Here is a 14,011-nt window from a genome sequence, read left to right on the forward strand (position 1 = left end):
GTACCAGATTTTTCTCCATTCTGTCTCCTCGCATCTCATCGTTACCCTTTTGAGGTCACTGCCAGATGCCTGTGGTGGTGGCAGGACGCAGAGTGTAGAGATAGTTGGATTGGTGGAATGTGGGTAGTGGTGTTCCTCCCCAGCGATCTGTGCCGAGCAAACACTCTCGTTTGGCATTTACATAAATAATTTGAACATGGGCAGAAGTAGAAATTAATTTGAAGTTTGCTGGTGAAACCAAATTAGTGACCTGGCAAATTGTGAGCAAGAATGAGGGCGATTGCAGGCAAACATGGACAGGTTAGAGGGGGCAGATTCAGTAATTCATTGCAGCGAAATGCAGAGTAGTACTTTTTGGAGGGAAGTAAAAGGAAGTATGCCTTAAATGTTAAGATTCTTAATAGAGTGCAGGAGCAGAGGTTCTTTAAGACTGGAGTACAAGTAGCAAAGGCCATAAAAAGCTAAATGAGATTTTTATGTTAAATTTGTAAAAATAATGGTTAAGTCACAGTTTTGGCATTCTGGGTATCTTGTGCAAGGGTATTTGAGCCTTGGAAACAGACCTGCAAAGGCCCAGTAGTGAAATTCAGGAGTAATGGTTATGATAGCATCAGAAAAATGTTGACTTTTTTCATTCCAGAGGATCTAATAGGTAATCAAAATAGTGAAAGATTGTTTACTGCTGTTTAGTGAATTTTGTTTTTCAGTTATATCTGTACAGGTTTCTCAGTCCGTCCCTCAGGAAGATTGCTCTACTTTGGCTGTGTTTCAGTCCCTTCTGGGAATACCTGTACGCCAGGTTAGTAATTCACAAGTAACTTTCGCTACTTTTATATTGTCCCAGGTCAGGTACAGCACAGATTAGATGCCGAGTAAAACTTGATCTGCAGGGTCCCATTAAACTTGTTGCTGATTCTGTTGCCACCTGTTTGGCCTTGTAGTCCATGGTGTCTTTCTGGAGTGACTATAAACGAGCCATTTCCTTTGCCTTCTCCTTGAACTTGGTTTCCTGTTTTTCGAGAGATCACAGTCACGGGGGTAGAAAAATGTCAGCTTCCAGTGACTTGCTGGCAAATGCGCTGTGTGAAAGTCAAAAAAGATCAGAATTGGGCTCAGCCTCCCACGTGCCTGACTCTATTTACAGTGCCCCGGTAAGGCATTCTTGCCATTACAGGAATCAGTAAATGAGCAAAACAAAGAAAGGAAAAATAATTTGCATTTATACAGCGCGTTTCATGACCTTGGGATGTCCCAAAGCGCTTTACATCCAATGAATTAATTCCTTCTACCCTGTCACAGGTCAAGCACTGCAGGTTATTGCAAAGCTCACACTGCACTGTCCCAACAAACACCAAGCTAAACTTGTGTGTTTAGCCGTGGCTTAGTGGTAGTGCACTCTCATCTGAGTCAGAAGGTTGTGGGTTCAAGTCCCACTCCAGAGACATGAGCATAAAATCTAGGCTGACACCCCAGTGCAGTATTGAGGGGGTGCAGCACTGTTAAAGGTGCAGCACTCTTTCAGATGAGACATTAAACCAAAACCCTGTCTGCTGTATCTGGTGGATGTAAAAGAGCCCATGGAACTATTTCTTAGAGCAGGGGAGTTCTCCCTGGTGTCCTGGCCAATATTCATTCCTCCACCAACATCACTAAAAAACATCATCTGGTCATTTATATTGCGGTTTGTGGGAGCTTGCTGTGTGTAAATTGGCTGTCCTACATTATAGCCACACTTTAAAAGTACTGTACTTACTTGGCTGTAAAGCACTTTGCGTCACCCTGAGGTTGTGAAAGGCACTATATAAATGCAGATCTTTCTTCAGTTCATGTACAGCATAGGTTAGATGCAGAGCAAGCTCCGTCAACTTTGCTGCTCTTGTACTGAAATGCTTTTAATCTCGGTCTTCTCACATGTTCTTGCTTGCCACACTCGCATTCCCTAGACTTGCTGACGGCTCGGACGTCCATTTCATTGCTTCCCACACAAATGCTTGATCATCACATTCACACGCTCAATTACCATTAAACCATTCCTGTGGGTCATTCAGCACTCATTTCTCTTGTATTGCAACTCCCTTATCCGTAGTTCTTTTGGATGAGATATTAAACCGAGGCCTGATCTGCATAAGATCCCAAGCCACTATTTGAAGAGTAGGGCGTTCTGTGTCTTGGCCAATATTAATCCTTCAACCAATATCATTGAAAGATTATTTGGTAATTTCTCATTGCTGTTTGTTGGACCTTTCAGTGTGCAAATTAGCTGCTATGTTTGCCTACATTACAATGCCTACAACTGAAAATTAATTCATTGGATGTAAAGTGCTTTGGGACATCCCAAGGTCATGAAACGCGCTGTATAAATGCAAATTATTTTTCCTTTGTTTTGCTCATTTACTGATTGCTGTAATGGCAAGAATGCCTCACCGAGGCATTGTAAATAGGGTCAGGCACGTGGGAGGCTGAGCTCAATTCTGACCTTATTTGACTTTCACACTGCATTTGCCAGCAAGAGTCACTGGAAGCTGATCATGAGCTTGTGTTGTGGCTGATTTTAGCCTACTCCCTATCCCAGAGATACTTGAGGCCACTGGTAGCACCCCTGCTGTCACCCTGACTGAAATGAGCTGATGGTACAAACTGGGAATTGCAACTGAGACCTTCCTGGCCTGTGTGCTTCAGTACCACACTGGGCCCTGGCTTGAGCATGGGAGAGGGGGCTCAAAGGGGGTGCTGAAGACTTTTCATCCATTCCGTGTGCAATTGCAAAATGTGGCAGCATGCATTGTTGCATCAAGGATTTACCCTCACAAACATTTTCCCCATGACAATCGCCTGTTTTAAATACATAAAAAGTAATGGGGCACATGTTTCACCAGATTTTCATATGAAGTTTGCTTCGATTGGAATCCATTACAGTAACAATTTTACCTGTAGGTGGCACTGTAATAGAACTTTTTAATGTTGCGGGTATCGACAGCTTCACCCAGATGCATCCCACACAGTAGGTGCTACTTTATAGAGATGATGATGATATGGCAAAAATACTTTCCTATTGTATATTAAATTTGCTGAGTGATCCTAACATTCTTGTGTGGCACTGTAACATGGAGTGTAAAATCTGCTATTCATTATAGCTACTTTAAAACCATACTTGTATTAAGTGAAGTTGTAGGGCTCTGTGTGAGGCTGCTGTGCGTGGAGACAGGACGGTGTGTGATATCTACATGCGTTATGTATTGTTCAGTAGCCATGTGTGGTTCCATGAATGGGAGAGGACACTGGAAGAGCTCCTTCAAATAGTGCCATGGGATCTTTTACATCCACCTGAACAGGCAGGCAGGGCCTTGGTTAAACATCTCATCTAAAGGACAGCGCCTCCAGCAATGAGGAGAGATCTCAGTATTACACTGCCGTGTCACCCTAGACTATGTCCCAGGAGTGGGAGTTCAACCCGCGACCTCTGACTTTTGAGGTGAGAGTGCGACCACTGAGCCACATTAATACTTAAACTCCATGACCTTGTATTGCCTGCTCTCTTTTTTCTGCATGCCTGAGAGAATATTGCCATGTTTTGCAGTTTCCAGGGGCAGATGTGGTTAGAGATAAGCGTGGATCAGGAGGGTGATGTTACCAGGATTAGCACATCAGCCACCAAAAATCATCTATCAGTTGTAGACGCAAAGCAAACACTGGACATGTTGGTAAGTTGGTTTATGATTTAAAAGTTCTTATTTTTTAATTGTTCTTAAGAGTTAACATTCGTTTAATGTCATTTCATGGCAGACGTCGCGATTTCAGAGGTCTGCCCAATATTCACATCTGATGAACTAATCATCATCTGTGCCTAACTAATTCATGCTCAAAAATGCTGCTGGGCTGGGCTCTTGGGACAAATTAGGATCATAGACAGAACTTCCAGAACTCAATTAAAGGGGTTACTAATTGGTCCCAAATAACAGAAATGTAACCTCTTTGAGCCGGCTCCACGCGGTCTGAAGTAAAAATTCCCTCGTTTCTTGTGCCAATCTCCCAAGCCAGTTCTCTCATCAACTGCAGATCAGTTCTCAGTTCCAATTATGGCACTGGAAATGCAAGTTACCGATAGAAAAAGAACTCGAGCCAGAGACATGTAGCTGTTGCATATTTGAACTGGAATTTTGTCACCACAACTCTACAAAGTATGTTGGAATTCACACTGGTTCCTGTGCCGAATTGTACCTTGTGTGATTCAAGAAAATATCACAAAGCGTCTTAGTAGTGCTAAGAACGCTGATACTTAGTAACAAAAATTATTGCTGGGATTGTGCAATTGTTGGAAATTCATACATAAAAATTTAATTTAAATGTGTTGCATTTTTGTTGTCGACTCTTCAACCAATACCCGTGCCATGGTTACTGGCGTCAGTTCAGGTGTTACAACCTGCTCATGTAATGACAGTAAATGTCCCTGATCAACACCGAGCACCAGTGGGCGGTTAAGTAACCTGGCCACCTCCAGGAAGTGCCAGCGGCAGTTGAATGCCTGGAGGAGGATAGTGAGAGCCTTGATGGAGGAAGTCCTATCAAAAGGCGGATGAACGAATCCTTGAATTAGCGAACGACATTCGCAACCTGCAAGCCGTGACGCAACGGCAGTACATAAGTTAATGAAAGAGAAACCCTGGGACAGTCTGAAACACAGCGAAGTTGATCAGGTGGATAGAGAGAAACTATTTCCTCTGGAACACGGGGGCTTAACCTTAAAATTAGAGCCAGGCTGTTTCGGGGGGTAATGTCAGGTAGCACTTCTTCACACAAAGTAGTGGAAATCTGGAAAACTCTCCCCCAGCAGGATAAAGTAATTGATACTGGAGAAGATCAATTACTTTGATCAGAAGTGCCACTGGCTCCATCACCTTCTAAAACCATTCACCCTTTGATAATTTTGAAAACAGCTATTAGGTCGTCTGTTAACCTTCTCGGTTCAGTGGAAAAAGCCCAATTTTTCAAGATGATCTTCAGAACTATGTTATCACTCTCTGGGCGTGATCTTGCCAGCCCTATGGAGGCGGGACGGCTGGGAAAATGGCAGACTTTGGGGGCGGGTGCCTAACCCATCTCCATGCCATCTTGCCAGGAGGCGGGTAGCCGACCCGCGCAGGGTCCCGTCTCCTTTGAGGCAGGAAGGGGATTACAGCCACTTAACTGCCTGTTAACAGGTAATTAACAAACAGATAAGAGGATTATCCCCATTTTACCCACACAAGTGCGGGCTTCCCGAAGGCTGCGAACCCCGCCAGGGTCACCGAGGCGAGTAGTGGGTCTGCGGGGATCGGAGGGGTCCAAAAGTGTGTTGTAAAGTAAGTGATGGGTGCAAGGGTGGAGAGGTAAGTATGTGAGGTGAGTGGAAAGTGTTAGAAAAAGTTTACTTACCTTTGTTTCTTCCTGCAGGCTTCAAGAGTTGGGCATGCGGAGAGTCTCGCACCTCACCGGCAGAGATGACAGATGGCTGCTGCACTCTCCACTGCAACAACCATCTAATTTCTGCAAAAGAAAGAGGTTTGGCGGGGTCTTGAATTCAAGAACTCATCAAATTACAGAGAATGTCAGTGTTTGACAGCTTCACAGAGCTGTCAAACGATGACAATTCATCTGTCAAAAATTCTGCTGACGTTCTCTGTAACCGGCTTTCCCTTAATTGGCCTGCTAAGGCCGCTGGGCGGGCTTAACGAGGTCAATCGAGGGAAAATAGCGTGGGTTGGCCACAAATCGATGGAGGCGGGACATTGACCCGACAAGCAACAGTCCTGCCTCCAGCGCGCCCCCATTGACAAAATCACCTCCATAGTATAATTTGTGAATCTTCACTACTGTTTCCGCTGCTCTGATAGCATTTCTATAATGGGGTTCCCAGAACTGCATGCAGTACTTTAACTGTGACCTAATCAATGTCTTCTATATTATGTCAACATGTTCCTTGCTTTGTATTCTTTGCCCCATCTGTAAAACCCAGAATTCCATTTGCTTAATTAACTTTTCTACCCACACTTTACAGGTATCTATCTACCTGCACCTGTTGCTACACTCTGTTAAGAATCTCATCCCAACTTAACATTATACTTCCTTTTGCTGTTCTTTCTCTCAAAATCTACTTTTCATGGTCAATCTCCCCAGTGTTGGCTTGGAGTGCAGCCAACAGGAGCAGGCAGGTAGGCCCAAGCGCACTTGGCCCTCTACTTTCGATTCCGAACAAGAGGAATTTGTTGATTTTGTTGAGGCCACCCTACAAGCGTGCTCATTACTTTCACAAAAGCTGTTGAGTAATAGAAAGAATTCCCTATGGTCTAGTGCTCTGGGTTCACTGTACATCTGTTTAAAATGGGTGTTGTGGGGCCTCCCTAATGTTCGCTGCAGAATGCCAATTCTTAAATTCTTTGGCTATTTTATTCACGTTGGATTTTTGCTGCTATTTTGGACGAAACCTGCTGTTTTTCTCCATAATTCCTTGTGCAATACTGTTGTCTTACTGTTTACCACTTTTTTTTTGCAAAACAGGACTGCTTTAGTGCTTTTTCTTGGTGCCACCAGTTGCCAAACTCGGGTGCAATTGCACTGCTCAGCACAGGCATTCTGTTGCGACTGCCAATGGCTGCCCTGCATTTGGAGGAGGGAGAGTTGTTCCATCAGAAGAAGGCGACATATACAGATCTCACCTTTGCATAATTGCCTTGGTAACCTTGCACTGCCCAGCCTTTTCTTCCAAATAGGGTCAACCTTTGTTGCAGGACCTCCAACATTGGATGGCTGAAAGGCGCTGTTCTGCCCCCAACCATTTTGCATATCAAACGGGAGCACAGTTTTAAAGATAGCCGACTGCCCTCTGAGAGTGTCTGGAACTGGAGATTCCGCTCCTGACCGCCCTAATGCTCCCAGTGAGCCGTGCGCTAAGCAAAACTGTCGAAGTAACAAACCTTGCAGTCCGGTGTTAGGTTCGCTGTTTCCTCCTCACCCCTGCTGTTTGCACAGCATCTGATGCGCAGGCTCAGACCACATTATTAGTCCCAGTATAACTCTGGATTGGATGTTCACATCATCCATGGACAACTTACTGTCATGAAGGCCTTTATTGGTCTGTGCAAAAACTATGTTCTAGCAAGGATATTTTAACTCCTTGTGGACTGATTCTACCTTTTTACTGTTTTGGATATTCTTCTTAGGCAGTCCCTTGGGAAAGCAGCAACACTTAAAGGACTGCTGCAGTTCTTAAAGTAAGACAGCTGTTTTTGGGTAACAGTTAGGTGTTACTGTACAACATAGCTGGAGGGCACTTCCCGCCACTCCGGAACTGCCACCTTCACGGAGGAGAGAGGGTATAGGTTTTACTGGCTGAGATAGCCCTGAGGAATGTGGCATTTTTTTATGGGGCAGATAGTAAACCTGCCCCGAAATTGGAGCCGGTGCACAGTAATCATGGCGGGAGGTGACCAATCAAGCGAAGGCTGTCCTCTGTCACACACATGAAGAAAAGGCTCTCTAGACAGAGGAAGAGCATCAAGTTAGGGAAGCCTGAAAGGTTCCCACTCAAAGCAAAGGGGTTGGCTGTACTAAGCATGCACCAAGTGCTTAGCCCACAGTATGCTGGCACATCTGCAATGCCCTCTGCAACCCCATCTTTCACTTCTTAGACCTAAATATAATTTTCTGAAGCGCTACCTCCAAATTAGACACTTCCAAAAGGAAAGACTTCCTTTGACTCTCAACACCAGCATGTTTTTGCACCAACTCACTATTTGCACGCTGCCTGCTCATTGTTTCACACCAGGATGTATTTACGCTGCTCATTAGATTGTTCCTTTTTTGACCACCTCATGCTGAAAATCCGTTTGTTTTCAAAGGCAAAGGCTGTGCACCTCCTGAGCAGAGAACCCGCACTGGTGGCCCAGCCGTCCTGCAACATCTCATCTGCTACGGAAAGCGGGCCCCCATAATTATTATTTGGAGGCCATCAAGGGAGTGGGTGTGAGCCAGCTTGGTGGCCTGTTGACAGCCCATAAAGTAAGTCTTGTCTTTGGCTTCTTGTGCGTGAAACACAAAAAGTTAGCATGCAGGTACAGCAAGTAATCGAAAAGGCAAATGGAATGTTGGCCTTTATTTCAAAGGGGTTGGAGTATAAAAGCAGGGAAGTCCTGCTACAACTGTACAGGGTATTGGTGAGACCACACCTTGAGTACTGTGTACAGTTTTGGTCTCCTTATTTAAGGAAGGATATACTTGCATTGGAGGCGATTCGCTAGGTTAACTCCAGAGATGAGGGGGTTGACTTATGAGGAAAGGTTCAGCAGGCTGGGCCTATACTCATTGGAATTTAGAAGAATGAGAGGTGATCTTATGGAAACATGAGATACTGAGGGAGCACGACAAGGTAGATGCAGAGAGGATGTTTCCCCTCATGGGGAAATCTAGAATGCGGGACCACAGTTTCAGAATAAAGGGGCGCCCTTTTAGAACTCAGATGAGGAGGAATTTCTTCTGAGGGTCGTAAATCTGTGGAATTCTCTGCCCCAGGGAGCTGTGGAGGCTGGGTCATTAAATACATTTAAGGTGGAGATAGACAAATGTTTGCAAGATAAGGGAGTGAAGGGCTATGGGGAGTGGGCGGGGAAGTGGCTTTGAGCCCAAGATCAGCCATGATCTTATTGAATGGCAGAAGAGGCTCGAGGGGTCAAGTGGCCTATTCCTGCTTCTATTTCTTATGTTCTCACATAGGAACAGCAGTATAGACCATTCCACCATTCAATTAGATCATGGCTGATCTGTGACTCAACTCCACTTACCTGCCTTTGTTCCATATCCCTTGAATACCCTTCCCAAGAAAAATCTATCAATCGCAGTCTTGAAAATTTCAATTGACTCAGCATCCACAGTCTTTTGTGGGGTTTTTTGTCGCCCTTTAAGCTCAATCACTTGTTTCGTATAACGGGAAAAGCTTATAATGGGATGTCTCGATCGCTAATTAGCAGGCCATCAACAGAATGGCACCCTAATGGCCATGCTCCTGTGCATGACCCCATTTATCACATACACCTTGCTAACACAGCTTCCTTTCCTCTTTGATGATGTGGCTCGAACAAGGGAGGAACAGGATATGAACCCTCACACCAATACCCACTCTGGTGCTTGTTTTTTTAAATCTTTAAACCCCACTCTGTTATTTGTTCTTTAAATCCCATTCTGATGTCTGTTTATTTTTTAAATCTCACTCTGCTCTTTGTTTTTGTGCCCATTTGGTGGTTTTTTTTCCCTAAACTGCTTTGCTTTTATGTTCCCCTCTTGTTATTAATTTTTTAACTCCAGTCTTATGGTTTTTTTAAGGCACACTCGAGTGTATGTGTTTTAAATCCTGTTCTGTTGTTTGTCTCACTGTCACCACTTTTCTAAAAAGGTCCCTTGCCCCTTCTCTTTTTAGAAGTCCCACTGCTATCTTAAATTCTAAAGCTTGTTTGTTCTGTAAACAATGACTCTTAAAAGAAATAGAAATATTGCAGAATTATGATGTGCAGAATGTAATGTTCTTGCACTGTGCTGACAGATTTGTGTAGCATGTATGGTTTGGAAGACACTAGGATTAACTGCTGATTTCCAGTATTAATGAGGGAGCCACAGGCAAAATGCATGATTTCAGCAAATGCTGAATAGTAAAACATTACTGTAATAATGGTAAACCAGTATATTACAGAGGTTTTTTTTTCTCGAGGGCTATCCATTCAGGCAGAAGTGAATTAAATGGGAGGATTAAAGACTTTGCTTCCCACTTGTAGGTTTAAGATATAAACCCAGGGATTATGACGTCAGGAAAGGAGAAATTGAGTTGAGAGAGCAGAGTGCATTGGTAATTCGCCATGATCTGAAACGGCCGGAGCCAATGCACTTTTCATTGCAAATATCCCGTGATCTAAACCCCGAGGCGGATTCTACAACATTTTATTGAAGATAGCTTCGCCTTCAGTCAACGACGAGTAAAACACGACGCTGGGTGAGTTTCCTGTTGATAATGACAGGGAGAAATGTGAAAAATGAAAGTTATTTTCTTATAGCAAGTCGATACTCTAAAAATGCAGCGGTTTGCCATATTGCAAACTCCAGTCATTTGGATCTGAGCGTTAAAGAGATGGTAATGCTTTTTGAGGTGAAATGTAATTAGAAAGCTAATAACGTGATTACACAGTGAGTTATGGAACTGCAAAATAGCAGCAGATAATGGGTTGGCTGAACGGCTGATGAATGTTCAGGCTTAGAAGCAATTTTTTTTTAAAAATTTTATAAGAGCTATCCACGTGATATTCATGTGATTCATGAATCGAAAGCATAGCTTGTCCTGCTCTCCAGTATCAGCTCCTATGCAGTTGGGGTGGAGAGGAGAAATAAAGCCTACACATTTTACAACACGTGTCTAATCCCTGTACATGGGCCATACGGTGGCAGATGTGAGGGGATGCTTAGTTTTTTTTATCCAGTGTAGACAATAGGTGTATTTATAGTGCTAGTGTTTGTAATACATTTTAAAACTGCTTGCTGATTTACCTCATCTTGCCTTCACTCAGTGACCTTCACTCTTCATCTTGGCTTCTTATTAAAGAACATAATACGAGGTGGCAAGAATAATATTACTACTAATTGATGTTGTATCTGCTTCTGGTTAACATAAGCAGTTGGAAATTTAATGGTGAAGCTTGAGCCAGTGTGTTGTCTTGCGGTACATTTCACTATTTTTGGAACTACATTTGGTGAAATCCGTTCTTGGCATCCATCTAGCAGTGTTCAGCTAAAGTTAACTGAATGGAGGATGATTGGTGATATTGAGGCTTTGAAAAGGGTGCAGAGGAGGGCCTCAAGATTAATTCACAGTTTGAAGCATCAAGATAGGTTAAAAGAGCTGGGACTCTAGTCTGTAGAGAAGCATAAACGTAAAGGTGATTTGATCAAGGTTTTTAAGACGATGAAGGGAACAGATCATGTTCGAGCTGACAGTTTGTTCCAGCTAAATAGGTTAGGGAGGACCAGGGGTCACAATCTCAAGTCATGCAAGACCAGGACTAGGTTAGATGTCAGGAGGTGGTTCTTTTCCCAGAGAATAGTGGATCTCTGGAACAGGCTACCGGCTCGTGGTGGATGCTGATTCGCTGAATTCCTCTGAGCAAGAGCTGGGCTTGTTCCTGGCTGGGGTGGAGATCAGCTCGTGCAAAAGGTTGGTACTGCATGACAATAATCTGGGCCAGAGTGATCTCCTGGACTAGTTTCGATTGCCTAAGGGGGTCGGAGAGGAATTTCCCAGAATTTTTTTGCCCTGATTGTCCTGGGTTTTTATCAGGTTTTTCACATCTCCCAGGAGATCGCATAGTTTCGGGTGGGGTGGGGATTCTGGAGTATATACATGTGATGCACAAGGCATCGCAGTTGTGTGGGACCAGCTGGATGGACCAGAGGGTCTTTTTCAGTCCGTCATTGTTCGTATGTCACAAGGTCACAAATTACATCCTAATTGACTGCGGCGAAGGTAATCTATCCCTTCTCGTCCTCCTGGACCTGTCTGCAGCCTTTGACATGGTTGACCACAAAATTCTGCTCCAACGTGCCTCCACCGTTGTCCAGCTGGAACTCACCTGGTTTCATTCCTATCTTTTCAGCCGTACCTGCAATGGCTTCTCTTCCCGATCCCACACTGTCACCTCTGGTGTCGCCCAAGGATCTATCCTTGGCCCCCTCCTATCTCCCATCTTCGTGCTACCCCTCGGTGACATCAATCGGCAACACCGTGAGTTTTCACATCTACGCTGATGATACCTAGCTCTACCTCTCCTCCACCTCTCTCGAACCCTCCACCATCTCTATACTATCAGACTGCTTGCCCGACATCCAGCACAGCATGAGTAGAAATATTGGGAAGACCGAAGCCATTGTCTTCTCCACGTCACAAATTCCGTTCCCTTTCCACTGATTCGATCTCTCTCCCTGGCAACTGTCTAATGCTGACCAAATCTGTTTGCAATCTTGGTGTCATATTTGATCACAAATTGGGCTTCCTACCTCATCCATTCTATCACATTTCCACCTTCACAATATTGCACGTCTCCGCCCCTGCCTCAACTCATCTGCTGCTGAAACCCTCACCCATGCCTTTATCACCTCTAGACTTGAATATTCCAACACACTCCTGGCCAGCCTCCCAAGTTTACCCTCCATAAGCTTGAGATCATCCAAAACTCTGCCACCTGTTGCTAACTCGCACCAAGTCCCGCTCGCTGACCTACATTGGCTCCCTATTAAGCAACCCCTCGATTTTAAAATTCTCATCCTTGTTTTCAAATCCCTCCATCGCCTCGCCCCTCCTTATCTCTGTAATCTCCTCCAGCTCTATAATCCCCCCAGACCACTGCGATCCACCTATTCTGGCATTTTGAACATCCCCAATTTTAAATGCTCCACCAATGGATTCAGCTGCCTAGGTCCTAAGCTCTGGAATTCCCTCCCTAAATCTCTATGCCCCTCTACTTCTCTTTCATCCTTTAAGACGCTCCTTAATACCTACCTCTTCAACCAAGCTTTTGGTCATCTTACATGGCTTGTTATCAAATTTTTTTTTGATAACACTCCTGTGAAGCACCTTGGGACATTTTATTACGTTAAAGGCTCTATATAAATATAAGTTGTTGTTGTATGTTCTCCACAGATTCTGTTACATAGTACAGCTAAATTAGGCTACTTGCTGGAAGATAAGTATTGTCGCTGTGACTCACAAGAGGGGACCCGTTTTCACATACTGTGCACTGATGCAATGATGTCCACACATCAATCATTTATGCGCTCCTGTAAGTCAAACTAATCAAAAGAATGCATTACAGAACTTTGAAGTACATCAGACCCCTCCATTCCATCCCACCAGCCACCTTAATAGATAGCGTTTTCTCAGCAGAAGAAGGAATGTACCTTTTCCTGCCCAATATCTATGGAAGCAATAGTGAGACCCAGGGATCGTAACAGAGATCTCTCACTTTGTACACCAGCTACTGGAATGTATCACAGGCCACCACGCAGTTCTTCTCTCTTCGAAAGCAGATTGGATACATGCTATTACCAATCCGAGTCTTGGAACAAATGGGTTTATTTTCATAAGGCAGATAAATGAACAGTAAGCAGTATAACTCAATGAAATATATATATTTCTCTACCCACCTCAATAAATGAAGTAATAAAGATGCCATTTGCTTTCTCTCTAAATATAGACCTAAAATGGAAATTTACTTACCATAGCTGCTGTCTGGCCTAGTTCTCTTTTACACGGTGCAGAATGTTATAAAACATACAGCTTTGCAACTGTTGGCCGCAACACTCAAGCACAGGCTGCAGACTGATTAAAATAATTCTGTAATAGGATGTCTCTGAGCTACCCATCAAAGAGAACATCAGCCAATCAATGCTCCTGTCCCCTTCTGACAGGAATCATAGAATGTTTACAGCACAGGAGGAGGCCATTCGGCCCGTCCCAGCTCTCTGCAAGAGCACTTCAGCTAGTCCCACTCCCCCGCCCTTTCCCTGTAGCCCTGCAAATATTTTTCCTTCAGGTACTTATCCAATTCCCTTTTTGAAAGCCACGATTGAGCCTGCCTCCACCACCCTTTCAGGCAGTGCATTCCAGATCATAACCACTCGCTGCGTAAAAAAGTTTTTCCTCATGTCGCATTTGGTTCTTTTGCCAATCACCTTAAATCTGTGTCCTCTGGTTCTTGACCCTTCCGCCAGTGGGAACTGTTTCTCTAGACCCCTCATGATTTTGAACACCTCTATCAAATCTCCTCTCAATCTTCTCTGTTCTAATCTTCTGTTGCCTAGGCCCTAAGCTCTGGAATTCCCTGCCTAAACCTCTCCGCCTCGCTACCTCTCTTTCCTCCTTTAAGACGCTCCTTAAAACCTACCTCTTTGACCAAGCTTTTGGTCACCTACCCTAATTTATCCTTATGTGGATCGGTGTCAAATT

Source organism: Somniosus microcephalus, chromosome 25 (genome assembly GCF_052327205.1).
Source record: "Somniosus microcephalus isolate GS21.2 chromosome 25, FLI_Smic_1.0, whole genome shotgun sequence".
NCBI lineage: Eukaryota > Metazoa > Chordata > Chondrichthyes > Squaliformes > Somniosidae > Somniosus > Somniosus microcephalus.